This window comes from Anabrus simplex, chromosome 5 (assembly GCF_040414725.1).
Source record: "Anabrus simplex isolate iqAnaSimp1 chromosome 5, ASM4041472v1, whole genome shotgun sequence".
Taxonomy (NCBI): Eukaryota; Metazoa; Arthropoda; class Insecta; order Orthoptera; family Tettigoniidae; genus Anabrus; species Anabrus simplex.
This window is the reverse complement of record NC_090269.1, coordinates 6,482,946-6,496,078: the sequence shown is the minus strand read 5'-3', so window position 1 is coordinate 6,496,078 and position 13,133 is coordinate 6,482,946.

The window sequence follows — 13,133 nt, the reverse complement described above, 5'->3', positions numbered from 1 at the left end:
CATAGAAAGAATACGTTAAGATGTGTAAATACTGCATCCTTACTCAATTGCTAGAGGGCATGGGTTTGTGTTATTGGCACCCTGGGTAAAGTAAATTTTGGCGCCTGCTTTGTATAACTTTACCCCTTGTAATATAAAGCAAAAAAAGAAAAAAATTAACAATAAGTGTGTTAATTCACCAAACAAAAATATTTTAATAATTAGTACCTATGTAAATAAAAAGATATGTTAAATAAAAAAAATTAATTAACAAAAATTTTTTTGTTACCAAGCTAGATGGCTGCATTGTTTGGATCAAATAGCTGTCAGCTTGCATTTGGGAGTTGGCGGGTTCAAGTCCCACTGTCGACAGGCCTGAAGATGGTTTTCCATGGTTTCCCATTTTCACTGGGGCTGTACTTAACATACCCCCAGAGTATGCAGCCAGGGGTTGAGGATGAGCCCCAGAAATGTACTGGCTTAGTTTTCAGCTTGTTGTGCTTGCATACTTGAATACGTGAAAGGCATTCCTACTACACTGTATTTGGAAAGACTATCAAGTGGAGCCACAAACGGTATTGCTTTGAAAGGTATCGCACCATACAGACTACTAAGCAACCCAGCGAGTAGATGTTCCAAGTTTGAGGTCAATATCTTTAATACTTTTTGAGTGACAGTAGTTCAAGTGCAGCAATGTAATTTCTTTTTTGGGAGGCTTGAACTGTCCGGTCTACATGGGGTAGCAGCCTCCGTTCGGGGCCCGTCCTTGATTGTTAATTAAGGCCACAGTTGTTTCTTTTCCAGTCCTATTCCATTGTCATTATAACACTTGCCAGTATTGGTGCAACATAAAACAGAAGTTGGTACTGTATTAATAAAACAATTTACATCAAAGGTTTCTTCCTTTCTTACCGGGCGAATTGGCTGTGCGAATAGGGGCACGCAGCTGTGAGCTCGCATCCAGGAGAGAGTGGGTTCGAACCCCTCTGTCGGCAGCCCTGAAGATGGTTTTCTCTGGTTTCCCATTTTCACACCACGCAAATGTTGGGGCTGTACGTTAATTAAGGCCAGGGCTGCTTCCTTCCCATTCCTAGCCCTTTCCTCTCCCATCATCGCCATAAGACCTACCTGTGTTGGTGTGACATTAAGCAAAGAAAACCTTACTTTGGTCTGATCATATCCGTTGATGAACTCAGAAGTTTTTGGTGTTACATCCTTCTCAGTGCATATTAATACACTTGCAGTCATTTTACTGTCCCCAAGAAGTGAGAGACTAACCTAACTCCATGGCACTACAGCCCTGAAGGCCTTGGCCTACCAAGCAACCGCTGCTCAGCCCGAAGGCCTGCAGATTATCAGGTGCCGTGTGGTCAGCATGACAAATCCTCTCGGCCATTATTCTTAGCTTTCTAGACCGGAGCTGCTATCTCACCATCAGATAGCTCCTCAATTCTAATCACCTAGGCTGAGCAGACCTCGAACCAGCCTTCAGATGCAGGTAAAAATCCCTGACCCGGCCAGGAATCAAACCAGAGGTCTCCGGGTAAGGAGCAGGCACACTCCCTCTACACCACGGGGCTGACACCAAGAAGTAATATAGCATTTTTTATTCTACTTAGGACAGGAAACCCTTGTTTTGTCGTGCACTTAGTGACTGGTAAAGTGGGGGAAGTGTTGGTGGTGGTGATTATTGTTTTAAGAGGAAGTACAACTAGGCAACCATCAGAGAGAGGATACATAAGGGATCCAACACTTTGAAAAATGAAGGTATCGGCCAAAGAAAGACAAAGGCCATGAAGGCCGTGAAAATGAAACACTCCCTAGGCATAAGTGCTCTAATACCCTTTTAGTCACCTCTTACGACAGGCGGGGATACCGTGCGCTTTATTGTACTCCCGCACCCACAGGGGGAAATGTTGAATATTTCCAAATAAGGGAAAATGTCTAATATAATTGTTACGGAGATATCCGTGGTAGGTAGAGGTGAAAGAAGGTGCGGGTGTGAATGGGTTTCAAGCTACGAAATTATAGTGCATGTAAAATTAACTTAAAATTTAACAAGGTTATATTTTCTTTTCAAAAACAAAGCAATAACAGACATGGCAGGTACAATGTAGCAAAACAAGGGGAGTTACAAAATTTACAGGTTTTGGGCTTCACGCCCTAACTTCAGCGATCAGCTCAGTTTTACCACAAACACAAGTTTTAACAGAGGGGCAGAAAACCCCGTTCATCCCTAGGAGCCCCTGGCTCCGAATTACACAGAAAAGCCTCCACGAGGCATATGACACTCCATTTCAAAAGAGCGATCCGCTCTCAAAATTTAAGCCTCTCAAAGGCCACACCAAACTCTACCTTCGAGCTGTCCTCTAAGGACGTATTTACAGGGGTAAAATACCCAAACTACGGAGGTCTATTACATGAAAAGAAGGTTGATTACATGACCTCTAAAATAACAATTTGAGAGGAGGCGAACTTGCACTCCTAATACACTTTGTTTTTAAAACCTAATCTGGCTCTGGGCCGCTAACGCAAGGGCTAATCCCATACTACAGAGGTGACTTCAGAAAATAACAATTTACATTACATCACGGAAGAATTGGTTTGAAAAATAAGTCCACCTCAAAACAATATGAGTGGGAACTCGAGAGGGTTAGCACTCTCTATCCCAATATGTGGTTTAGAAGATAGGATAGGTACCAGTAGTCTTTACATTTTAAAGGAAGGTTACATGGTGGAAGGCCTAGAACCCGCCCCGAAGATTAAACTGCTGAGCAAGCAAAGAAAGAAGTTATTACTTGGCCATTACCTTGTTGTAGACGCCGCCGAAGAAAGAGGCGCTTCCCGCCTCCTGCTATGTACTTAATACACTGAAAGATGGAACAGAAATGGCCCGGAGACCCCAAAATCAGCAGTTTATATCCTCTCGCGGAAGATTCTAGGCGTTAGGGGAAGGAAAACACCCTCCCACAAAATCTTTATTGGTTCGGGAAAAGAAACCCCTACATAGAGGAAGAAGAAACACATTATTGGTGGAAAATTAATTAAAGAAATTCGGGATTGGCTAGATCCAAAATAAGGGGAAAAAGAGGGGTATACAGCCAACTTAAACCATGACAGAAAGAAATTTAACAAAGAACAAACTCTTGAAATAAAAATTTCTCCAACAAAATAGTTCTTTAACTCCGCACTAGGTCGCACTATTGTTGATCTTCAGTAGTGTCCTCTAGAAGAGAAAGTTCACACTTCTTACTTCAAGCGAAACAAGAACACATCAAAAGTGACACAGTTCAAAAACTCAAAATTTTCCACGTGGTGACATCTTCTGAGAAAGTAGAGAATTAATAGAATAGATAAAGTTCAACCTTCCTCCAGAAGAGGAGTTTCAACTGGCGCAACTTTTAAATAAACAGAGTAGAGGTGTACCGCCCGGTACAGACCTCCCCCCCCAAAAGTCCCTCCAAGGGGTAACACAGAAGAACATAAGTTTTGTTTCCAAAATAAGGTCCAAGTTTTGATGTTAATGTTAAGATTAATTGCGGAAGCATTTATAAGATTTTAGTAATTTGGTTGGTTGCAATTTCAAAATTTTGTTGTTGCAGGTGCAGTAAAGTTTTTCTGTTGTAGTAGTTGAATTTCTGAAGATAAACCTTTAATGCTTAAAAGTGAAGAAAAGTTTTGCAATGTCCACCAAATATTGTTGTTAAATTCCCAAATGTAGTTATCTCTTATAGTAACTGTCCATGTAGTTGATGTAGATTGAGTCGGATGGCCAGACCGGCCGTTGCAGCTTGCGTCCAACGGAGGCCGCTCGGACCCCTTAAGTACCCTGAGATACCGCTCGCCCGCACTATGAGGGGAGCAGAGGTGTTGAAGTACGCCGCGCCCGCGGTGAACAGATACAGGCTGCGGGCATGTAGCAGGTCGTGCGCCGCACATCAGCCTTGGCCGGGAGGTGAGCTCCGGCTCGCCGTGCACATGTCGTCCTCGCTGGAGAGGAGGGGGCCCATCCCCCTCCCCAGTTGCTGCACGGCGCTGCGCGGCTGCGGGGGCGCTGAAACATTAAAGCTAGGCGGCAGAATTGTGTTGGACAATCATTTTCTTAGAGGGTACAGGCTTGTGGAGAGGTTGAGGGGCCAGCGGCGTGTAGATATCCATGGCATTTACTATTATGAAGCCACAGTGTAAGGTGGAGCAGGAGACGGGAGCGTGGTAATGGCCGTGGCAAGAACAGGATGGCAGTTTAATGGGTCGGGGCAGGTTTCACAAACATGCTTACATAAGAAACAAAATCCTATAGAAGGGGCAGAATGCCTTAAAAGTGAAACTCAAAAAAAAATATAACCTTCATATCCTTTCAAAATAATATGAAGCAAGTTAACACAGAAATTACACCGGTTTCACCTGGGACAGGTGAACCCTAAATATCCTCTCGGTGGCTGGATTACTTAGCAATAAGGTAACCGGCGTAAGAAAATCGAGAATGATACAAGGCCCATGAAATCTGGGGGCAAGCTTGCCCGCGGGAACAAAATTTTTGACCATAACCTGGTCGCCTACCTTCAAAGTGGTGGGTCTCCGTCCACGATCATACCTTTCCCTAACCTTTTCATGAGACACTTTAAGATTGGCTTTAGCCTTCTTCCAAAGATCTTTAATGTTATCCGGATCTATTGTCTCGGGTAGAATGTCATTCAAAGACCAGAGGTTAGAGAGCGGCGAGTTGGGAACAAACTTAAACATTAAAGAAGCTGGAGTAAACTTGTGAGATTCATGAACCGCCGAATTCAAAGCAAAAGCTATCCAATGCAGGGACGTGTCCCACCTGGAAGGATCTTCATGATGATAGGCAATGAGTGCGGACCTGAGATTACGGTTAACCCGTTCAGCCAGAGATGGTTGAGGATAATAAGCAGATGTAGTTACATGAGAGATGGACAAGTCAAAACAGAATTTACGAAATAAATTTGATGTAAAAGCCTTAGCATTATCAGATACAATATATTGACACGGACCAAAAGAAGCAAAAATAGAATTTAGGCAAGTAATGGTGGACTGAGCGGTAGCCAGCTTAGTCGGAAATAACCAGGAAAATCTTGTAAAACCATCTACACACACAAAGATGAACTTGTTGGCATTACCCTTTGACTGGGGGAAGGGTCCCACATAATCGATATACAGGCGTTCCATGGGGCGCGACGCTTGATGAGAAGACAAAAGGCCTACTTTAGTGGACATGGTGGGTTTACTGATCAAACAAGATTTACAAGCTTTTACAAGTTCCCGAATTTCACCGTCCATACCTTTCCATATGAACATTTCACGAATCTTTTCACGAGTTTTAAAGATTCCAAGATGCCCCCCCAATGGGGTCTCATGATAGTATTTGAAGATCATAGGTACAAGAACCGCTGGAACAACAACTTTCATCAACTTATCATGCCTCGAAGGGCAACATAGAACACCATTCCTCAGAACATAAGGGACAGCATGTTCCCCAGAAGAAAGGGTTTCCATTATCGGAGCCAGCGTCGGATCTTCACGTTGGTATTTCTCAATATCCCTAAAAAGCATGGGAGCATCTGTTAAGATGGCATTAACACCAGATAGTATGGACTCGGAAGGTGATGAACTGTCGACCGGTTCGTGGGTCTCTACGTCGTTATGAAACATACGGCTGAGTCCATCGGCAACAACATTTTCAGTACCTCTGATATGCCGTACATCGAATTGGAAGGCAGAAATACGGATGGCCCAACGGGCTATACGACCTGTACGACGCGGCCTACCTAAGACCCAGCTTAAGGCTTGATTATCTGTCTCCAGATCGAATTTGACGTGTTCCAGATAGAGACGGAACTTTTCTAAGGCGAATAAGACTGCCAAACCTTCAAGCTCATATATGGAGTACTTTGCTTCTTGAGCTGACAATGTCCTAGACGCATAGGCGATGGGTCGCCTCCCTAGTTCAGTTTCTTGAAGAAGAACTGCAGCTACTGCTGACGACGATGCGTCGGTTTGGACGATGAATTTCTTCGAGAAATCAGGCATAGCGAGTACAGGGGCATTACAGAGAGCTAATTTCAGATCTTCGAAAGCGGCTTGTTGAGAAGGTCCCCACTCGAATTTGATGCCTTTCCTACGAAGAAGGTTTAAGGGCGCCGCTCTATTAGCAAAGTTAGGAATAAACTTCCTGAAGAAATTCACCATACCAATGAATCTAGCGATACCTTTGATGTCCTTAGGAGGTTTAAAATCACGGATGGCCTGTGTTCTAGAATGATCGACAGCTACCCCATCGGGTGACACAATATGCCCTAGGAATGACATAGAGGGCTTAGCAAAGGCAACCTTGGACAACTTGACAGTTAACCCAGCCTTACGAAGGCGTTTCAGAACTTCTCGCAGATGATCTAGATGTTCTTCAAAAGTCTCGGAAAATACGACGACATCATCCAAGTAGTGATATAAGTACTCAAATTTGATGTCGGAGAAGACCCTATCTAGTAGCCTAGTGAGCACAGCTGCCCCCGTGGGGAGCCCGAAAGGCACGCGGTTGTATTCGTATAAATTCCAGTCCGTGGCAAACGCAGTAAGATGTTTAGACTCTTCGGCAAGGGGAATTTGATTATAGGCCTGATTCAAGTCCAAGATGGTGAAGAACTTGGCCTTACGAAACCATGAAAAGCAAGAATGAAGGTCGGGAAGGGGCACAGATTGCAACACCACCTTCCGATTGAGAGCCCTGTAATCAATGACAGGCCTGAAGCCTCCTTGGGGTTTCGGGACTAGAAAAATAGGCGAAGAATACGCTGACTTAGAGGGCCTAATAATACCATCCTTCAACATCTGATCGATGATTTCTTTCAGAGCCTTCATTTTAGGTGGAGATAGTCTATACGGTGGAAAGCGAACAGGAATCGAATCCGTGACCTCGATTTTGTATTCAATAAGGTCAGTAACACCAAGAGTATCAGAGAACACCTCGGGAAACGACTGACACAGTTTCCGAATACTATCAGCCTGCTCCTCAGGTAGATGTCTAAGGTCTAACAACATCTCATCCTGGGTAGGCGAAATAGATGAACATGATACAGAATTACACTTTAACAAGGGAATTCTACAATTGGACGCAAATTTGAATGTGCACGACCTACTCTGGAGATCGAGCACAAGACCAGTGTGAGAAATGAAGTCCGCTCCCAATATGATGGGGCAAGACAAACGCTTGGCCACAAACAATTTGATCTTCCATGTAAATTTAAAAACCCGAATTTTGACATGTAAGGAACCTAGAATTTCTAATGGAGATGAATTAGCCGAAACATATTTAACAGGAGATGAGTCATAGTCAGGGAGTTTACAAACCGATTTCAATTTAGAATATCAATCAGCCGAAATAATGGAACAAACACTGCCTGAATCTAAGAGAGCTGTTATAGGCTCGTTATTTAACTCAATCTTAAGAAAAGGAACAGGTGCGGGGGTATCCGCCGCAATCCTAAGACACTCTTTAGGGCATTCAAAAGATGAATTTGAAGGCTGGTCGTTCCCTGCATTTACAACCTGTTTACTAGGGGCTGAGTTTCGGGAATATGGATTAGTCGGCTCAGCCGACGCCACTAGTCACTTTTTATTATTGGCATAGCTGGAATTTGCACCAGAAGTTGAGCAGGAGGGGGTGCTATTTGAGTTTGGGCAATTCTTGGCGATATGTGAGAAGGCCCCACACTTAAAACAGCCTTGTGATGACCCTGCTCCATTCCTTGTCCCACTTGACTTGATCAGAGGACACTTATTCCGCAGATGGTCAGGCGACCCACAAGCATAACATTTACGGGGATTGACTGGTCGGCGAGGTGGGGGCCGAGTGCTACTAAAGGAAGGCGGGGGTTCTTTCGCCACACGCAAGGAATCGGCATACCTAACTCCTTCCGCAGAGACGGCTAATGCTTCCAGTTCAGAGAAGGTTTGCGGGCACGCCGCGAAACACAAATATGACCTGTAGGGTGGTGAAATCCCTTCGACAATAGCTTGCACGATCTGATCCTCAGGGAAGTGGAGAGCAAACACCCTAGTATAAAACTTAATATCTTGGATGAAGTCTGCCAGGTTTTCATCCAAGCGCTGTACCCGATAATAGTATTTCTGAATAAGGGAGGACCTGGCCCTAGCCGGGATGAAGTTAGCTAGCAAATGGGCATGGAAATCCTCAATAGAAGATTGCTCGGCAATGGCTCTAACTATTTTGTCAGATAGAACACCAATAGCATAAGGATAGATAATTTGCAAAATTTGACATGGGGAAAGAGAAAACACAAGGGCATGATCCTGAAATTCCACTAGAAATCTTAAAAATGAAATTACGTCACTGGTGGTGTTGACGGAAAACTTAGAGATACCTCTAAGCAACATTGCCAACGGATGAGGCAAGCTGCTGAACCCAGGTGACATAGTCGTTAAAGGTTTCAATGGCAAAGAAGTTAATTCAGAGCGGATGTTACTCAATGACGCACGGCGTTCAGATTCGTTGTTCGATGGGGCAGAGATAGTTTGAGCAGCAACGGTTATCCTATTGACTTCTCCCTGAGGAGGCTCTTCCTCGTTACCTACATTCACCGTGGCGGGTTGATCAGTTTTGGGAGGAACTTCGCCGGTTAGCAATTGAGTGACCTTATTAGACAATTCAGAAATAGTTTCAAGGAGCGTATTAGCGTCCTTCCTCTGGACGTCATTCACCTTTAGAGACAACAGATCATTAACTCTATTTGCAAAGTGATACAGCCTGCCTTGCACACGCTTAATTTGATTAGGAGACGGATCGTTTTCATCAAAAAAGCTGACTACCGATGCTAGCCCAGTAATATTCTCGACAATCGTGGAAAGAGAGTCATCAATTTCTTTCTCTCCCAAATTGGGGATGGAAATGGGCAAATCAAGGGACTCTCTAAGCTTGTTAGTATCTATTGCAACCGTGCCTCCAGATTGAACGTTTCTGATAGTTAACTCATATATCAACTCCTCTTTACGCAAGTAGTTAAGGAGGAGAACATCGCGAGGGCCGGGCATGATGACAGAACAATTTTGAAAAACTCAAAAATTCCAGCAACTAAGAAAATTGTTAGAGTTCGAATCAAAGCAATGTTTAGCCGTCAAAAGGGGCTAAATTGAGACCCATTCAACCACGCTCTGCTGCCACTTGTTACGGAGATATCCGTGGTAGGTAGAGGTGAAAGAAGGTGCGGGTGTGAATGGGTTTCAAGCTACGAAATTATAGTGCATGTAAAATTAACTTAAAATTTAACAAGGTTATATTTTCTTTTCAAAAACAAAGCAATAACAGACATGGCAGGTACAATGTAGCAAAACAAGGGGAGTTACAAAATTTACAGGTTTTGGGCTTCACGCCCTAACTTCAGCGATCAGCTCAGTTTTACCACAAACACAAGTTTTAACAGAGGGGCAGAAAACCCCGTTCATCCCTAGGAGCCCCTGGCTCCGAATTACACAGAAAAGCCTCCACGAGGCATATGACACTCCATTTCAAAAGAGCGATCCGCTCTCAAAATTTAAGCCTCTCAAAGGCCACACCAAACTCTACCTTCGAGCTGTCCTCTAAGGACGTATTTACAGGGGTAAAATACCCAAACTACGGAGGTCTATTACATGAAAAGAAGGTTGATTACATGACCTCTAAAATAACAATTTGAGAGGAGGCGAACTTGCACTCCTAATACACTTTGTTTTTAAAACCTAATCTGGCTCTGGGCCGCTAACGCAAGGGCTAATCCCATACTACAGAGGTGACTTCAGAAAATAACAATTTACATTACATCACGGAAGAATTGGTTTGAAAAATAAGTCCACCTCAAAACAATATGAGTGGGAACTCGAGAGGGTTAGCACTCTCTATCCCAATATGTGGTTTAGAAGATAGGATAGGTACCAGTAGTCTTTACATTTTAAAGGAAGGTTACATGGTGGAAGGCCTAGAACCCGCCCCGAAGATTAAACTGCTGAGCAAGCAAAGAAAGAAGTTATTACTTGGCCATTACCTTGTTGTAGACGCCGCCGAAGAAAGAGGCGCTTCCCGCCTCCTGCTATGTACTTAATACACTGAAAGATGGAACAGAAATGGCCCGGAGACCCCAAAATCAGCAGTTTATATCCTCTCGCGGAAGATTCTAGGCGTTAGGGGAAGGAAAACACCCTCCCACAAAATCTTTATTGGTTCGGGAAAAGAAACCCCTACATAGAGGAAGAAGAAACACATTATTGGTGGAAAATTAATTAAAGAAATTCGGGATTGGCTAGATCCAAAATAAGGGGAAAAAGAGGGGTATACAGCCAACTTAAACCATGACAGAAAGAAATTTAACAAAGAACAAACTCTTGAAATAAAAATTTCTCCAACAAAATAGTTCTTTAACTCCGCACTAGGTCGCACTATTGTTGATCTTCAGTAGTGTCCTCTAGAAGAGAAAGTTCACACTTCTTACTTCAAGCGAAACAAGAACACATCAAAAGTGACACAGTTCAAAAACTCAAAATTTTCCACGTGGTGACATCTTCTGAGAAAGTAGAGAATTAATAGAATAGATAAAGTTCAACCTTCCTCCAGAAGAGGAGTTTCAACTGGCGCAACTTTTAAATAAACAGAGTAGAGGTGTACCGCCCGGTACAATAATAATACAGTTGTAGTATTGTTGCTGTTTATTGGGAACTGAGGGGTAAAGTAAACTCGTGTGGTGCAGCTCTTTTCAGGCACACCCCCAATGGAGGTGAGCTGCGTGTACCATTTTAAGCTCCTGCCATTCTTAAATGTCTGGCAGTACCCGGGCCTGGGAGGACAGCAGCTAATAGTGCTAACCGTTGCACTATGGAGGCAGACAGAACTGAAGGGAAGAGATAATTTTTTTAGCAATTTGTAAGCAACTCTTCATTGACAAGTTGAGTCAATTATTAAGTCAGTCATGAATTTCATTCTTCCATCACTGAACGGTGAGAGGGCCGGGCACACAGCCATCTGGCTGTAAAATTGGGCATAATCCATTGACCTGAAGTCAGGAAGAAGACGACCTCCCCCTGTAGGTGAGGGCAGTATCTTCTGCCTGTCATAAGAGGCAACTAAAAGGGGCCCCAGGAGCTGTCCATTTGGGAGTGTGGGTTGGCAATCACAGGGACCTTAGTTGACTCCTGGCATTTCTTCCACTTACTTGTGCCAGGCTCCTCCCTTTCATCCGTCCTATCCGACGTCTGTTGGTCAACTTTTGTTCTTTCCCAACCCCAGTGCTATTAGTTTCCGAGCGCTAGGGAATCTTTCATTTTCACGCCCTTCATGGCCCTTGTCTTCCTTTGGCCGATACCTTCATTTTTTGAAGTGTCGGACCCCTTCCATTTTTCTCTCTGATCAGTGTTATATAGAGAATGGCTGCCTAGTTGTACTTCCTCTTAAAACAATAATCACCACCACCAGCAGCGAAGAAGACGACCTAGAGCAGGCATGTCAAGGTCACGAGCTGTTGAAGGGTTCATAACTACAGTACTCCGTACAATAAATGTGTTCAACACAGCGTTTGCATAAACAACATGCTTTGTAATCATTGTGTACCATAATGAAAATATTCCACAGCCTGTTTCCAGTCATTTAACCGGCACAGGGATGGCAGGAATGAAGCCCCTATCTAACGGCGATGATAGGAATCGTGCCGGCTGCCGAAGCCTGTGGTACTCCTCTGCAGCAATGGTTAATGAATGACAGATAAAATGAAATTATATTGGACAGTGTTGCTGGAATGAAATATGACAGGGAAAACCAAAGTACCCGGAGAAAAGCCTGTCCCACCTCCGCTTTGTCCAGCACAAATCTCACAGTGAGTGACCGCGATTTGATCCATGGAACCCATTGGTGAGACAAAGCATGCTGCCGCCTGAGCCATGGAGGCTCTACCGTGTATCATAATAATTACTTTAAATGTTGCCATAAGTAATGAAGTACAAAATAAAACAGTTCTGCTCTGCTCTCCTATATACAATTATGAAGCAGAAATATGCTGAATCAAATGCTATGCTGTTATTGTATCGCTTCTGTAGCAAAATTCATGTCTTTATATAAACTTATACAAAAGAAAATAGGCTGTGGTAAAAGTAACATCTCTTCAAGCAACCATGTTAATTCAAAAGTACACAAATAAAACACACTAACAAATTACTCTGTGAATCCTTATGCCACAGCCTACACAGCTGTATGTTTCAACCATTACGTGTAGACCAAAAGAGGTAACTGGAGCAGCACAAGCCGACTGGGAGGGAACCGACTTGCACCCTCGTGCAGTTATTTCTAGCAAGGGCACTGTGTTTACGGTGGGCGATCTTTGACACTCATGAAATAGAGTGTCCTCCTTCATCATGGAACACTTATGATACATTTCCTGACCTGTGTGTAATTAAGTCTTTCAGAGCCACAAATATTCAAAGAATTTTTCAAAATTATAAAATTTGAGCTTCCAACCGAGTGCTTGGAGTCTGGGAAATATCTTCAGATAATTCTTTTCATGCATTTGAAATTTCCTTATAGCCCCTTACCAAATCATTTGTGCCATCTGTTCTGGCAGACCAATGAGTTTCAGATGATTTCAATACAGTGGTGTTCTTTTGACCAAGATACAAGGCGTCTAGTATCAAAACCGGCCAAGTCACAAAATCTACGAAAATGAGTTAAGGTTATCAACGTGAAGTATAGTACTATCAGGTGAAACAAGAATATGCTTTGAAATCGTCCATGTCTTCACAGTACAGAGCACTGAATTCTTGGTCGTGCAACAGAATGGGCCAAGTCATGCAGGCAGTGAATTCAAAACTGGCCATGTCATGTTACACCATTATTCTCTGGAATCTTGTGTTGTTATATTATGCAACAATGTGATAATATCAGTAAGCAAAATCGTTCCTTATATTGTACAGTGTATTCTTTGAAGTCATCATATTTCGTATTTTGTTCGTTTGCAACACTGATTTACGTGTTCGCAGGCTTCTAACGTCATTTGCGCAAAAGCAATCCTATTTCCTGTGTGTCGTATTTTGTCATTATTGTGTAGTATAACGTGTATATTTTACCGAGTGGTGAACTGAAAAATTTATTTTCATACCTTGTC